General features: G+C 43.0%; 1 protein-coding gene across 1 annotated transcript in view; it reads left to right on the forward strand.

Annotated features, from left to right (window-relative positions):
* Slc35f1 (solute carrier family 35 member F1) overlaps positions 1-2,899 on the forward strand; it is a 425,287-nt gene that overhangs the window by 336,672 nt on the left and 85,716 nt on the right. The window lies entirely within an intron of this gene.

Genomic DNA, 2,899 nt, shown 5'->3' on the forward strand with positions numbered 1-2,899 from the left:
GGGGGAGGGGGAGGGAAAGGGCAGGCAGCGGTGGGGAAGAGACAGAAATCTTTAATAAATAAATAAAAAAGAAAAAAAAAGAATATCATTAGGAATCCCTTCATTGATTTTTTTCCAGTCATATTTGGTTCTATTCTAGGTTTCTGGACTATCCAGTCTCCTGTTCCTGGCCATACAGGGCCATTGGCTCCCTCTCTTGTTATGGTCCTCAATTGGCCATTCCCAAAGTTCTATGCCACTACTGCCCCAGCACATCTTGTAGGCAGGACAGATTATAGGTAGAGGGTTTTGTGGTTGGATTGGTGTCCAGGTTTCACTTTCTGTAGCCTGCAGAGAGTACCTTCTCCTGCCAAAGAGACTAGAATGTAGGGGTAAAGGTTTCAAGCTTGATGCCTCTACATTATTCAATGAGCTATGTGGGTGTTGTTTTTGGCAGTGGGACCCATTGTAAATTTTCAGAGAGCAACGTTTTGTCCTTGCATCAGCCTGGGTTGTTTAGGGATCTTAGTAGTACCATCTCAGCCCAAAATTCAACCAGTGTAACCCAATCCCAGCATTGAAGCCTTACCTGCTTGGAAATAGCCAGTTCAGACTCTATCTTCCATTACTAAAAGTCCTTGTTAGGGTCATCCTCATAGAATCAAGGAAACTTCTATTACACTAGGTTTCCACACTATCTCGCAAGTGCTCCCCAGTTCCAATGGTCTCTCGCTGCCCTTTATTCCTCTATCTCCCCCCACACCTGATGTCTCCTGTTCTCATCCTCTCCTGTCCCCAGTCCACCTGCAAAATCTACTCTATTGCCCCTTCCCAGGGAATTTCATGCTTTCTACCTGGAACCCTCCTCTTTACCTAATCTTCCTGGGTTTGTGGATTGTAGCTAATATCCTCTTATAAGTGAAAACATGTTTGTTTTTCTGGGTCTGGGTTACCCCCACTCGAGATGATTTTTTTTTCGAATCTCATTCATTGGCCTGCAAGTTTCATGATATCACTTTCCTTTTAAATAGTTGAATAGGGGCTGAAGGTTAAGAGGGCTCAGAGGTTAAGAGCACTGGCTGCTCTTTCAGAGGTCCTGAGTTCAATTCCCAGCAACCACATGGTGGCTCAAAACCATCTATGAGATCTGGTGCCCTCTTCTGTTGGGCAGACATACATGCAATACAGAACAGTGTATACATAATCAATAATAAATAAATTTAAAAAAACAGTTGAGTAATACTCAATGTACCACATTTTCTTTACCCATTCTTTAGTTGAGGAACATCTGTTTTCTTTTCCAGCTTCTGTCTATTATGAATAAAATCACAAGGAACATAGTTGAGCAAGAGTCCTCATGGTAGGATGAAGCATCCTTTGTGTATACGACCAAGAGTGGTATAATTGGGTCTTAAGGTAGATACTTTAAAAACTAAAATTGAACTTCATTTATGTTATTAATTTTTTCCTAAATCAGGACAGCCTGTTCCTCTTTGTTCTAAATATACCAAAATAATCATTTACAATGCAAAAAGTAATTCATGGATTTGAATGCTGCCAACTAATCTTGTGTCAGCAGGAGAATTATTAATAAGTATAAAAATAAATCTGATTTCATCACAACTTAACTTTTTTGGAATGTTAATAGACTTTGATTAAGTAAACAAGCTACTTAGCAATCTTTTCTTTTAGCTTTGTAGAAAATGCATTGCATATGAACTCTGACAGGATATGGTTTTTCCCTGAAGGAATAAAAATAAAATTCTTAAAATGTTTTATTATGAAGAAAGCTACTGTATATGTGTCTATCTGTATGTCTGTCTGTCTCTCTCTCCATCCTCTCACACAGATATACTCATACACAGCTAGCACAAACACAAATATCAGCTTAATCTATTTTTATTATTGGTACTCATTCTTCTTACTACTCAAAGAAGTTTGATTCTATTTGTTTCACCTTCATTTTTCCTTGTGCAGAAATATTATTGGTTTCACAGCTATCCTAAAATTCTAAGAAAAACACAAAACGTTGTTCACTGATGGGCATGAGCTGAGATTTGATTCCGGTCATCATTTTAATTTGTCTTGGAATTACAATGACTTGAGTAAATAAATAAATACACAAAGTACCTATGTAAATATGTACAACAAAGACTGGGTGAGGGCTCTGTGCTCCGGCAGCTGGGATGGAGCAGAAGTGCGCTGGGCGCCGCAGGGTACACAGCTGACTCCCTGCGCCACCTCCTTTTCGCCTAGCACTGCCAGACACCAAAGCTGCCACAGTAGCTGCCTGGACTGATCGCTCCGGGAGGTTAGCACCACCCTCTCCTCCCGCAGCCCACCAGGCGGTAGAGGAGCTGCCTGTGCCCAGACGCACTTGGCCAACCCCCGGAAACTCTTCCCTAGCAGCGTCCAGCTCGGTACCGAGCACCGGAGTAACATGGTCTGCAAGGCGCTCATCGCTCTCTGCATCTTCATCGCAGAGCTTAAATACAAGTTAAAAGGATAAAAATTTTCAAGTAGGACGTGCACGGCGGGCGACGTAGTTGGCGCAGCAGCCGGGGACCGGCGGGTACTGACACAGTGGCAGACAACGCAGGCGACAGGGACCAGTGCAACACCAAGAGCAGATCACCCCAGGACAATTAAATCAAAGAGGTAGGCCTTTGGTTGGTGAGATCCCTGGCAAACAGGGAACCTGGTTCTTTTCCTGAAGACCCGTCTGAGGGGTAAGAGGGATCTTGGCCCCTGGCAGGAGCCAGGAAACAGAACGAGGGAATTTTGCAAGAGGAGCCTCTGGCCAGCAGGGAAACCTGATCTGGTTTTAAAAGACCAATTAGAGATCATCAATAGGAGGAGATGGGCAGGAGCCAAGGCAAAAATTCTCCCAATAAGCTGAAAAACAACATGAAAGCACCAG

This window comes from Alexandromys fortis, unplaced genomic scaffold, assembly GCF_014885135.2.
Source record: "Alexandromys fortis isolate MF-2015 unplaced genomic scaffold, M_Fortis_MF-2015_v1.1 scaffold_14, whole genome shotgun sequence".
In the NCBI taxonomy this organism is placed as follows: Eukaryota; Metazoa; Chordata; class Mammalia; order Rodentia; family Cricetidae; genus Alexandromys; species Alexandromys fortis.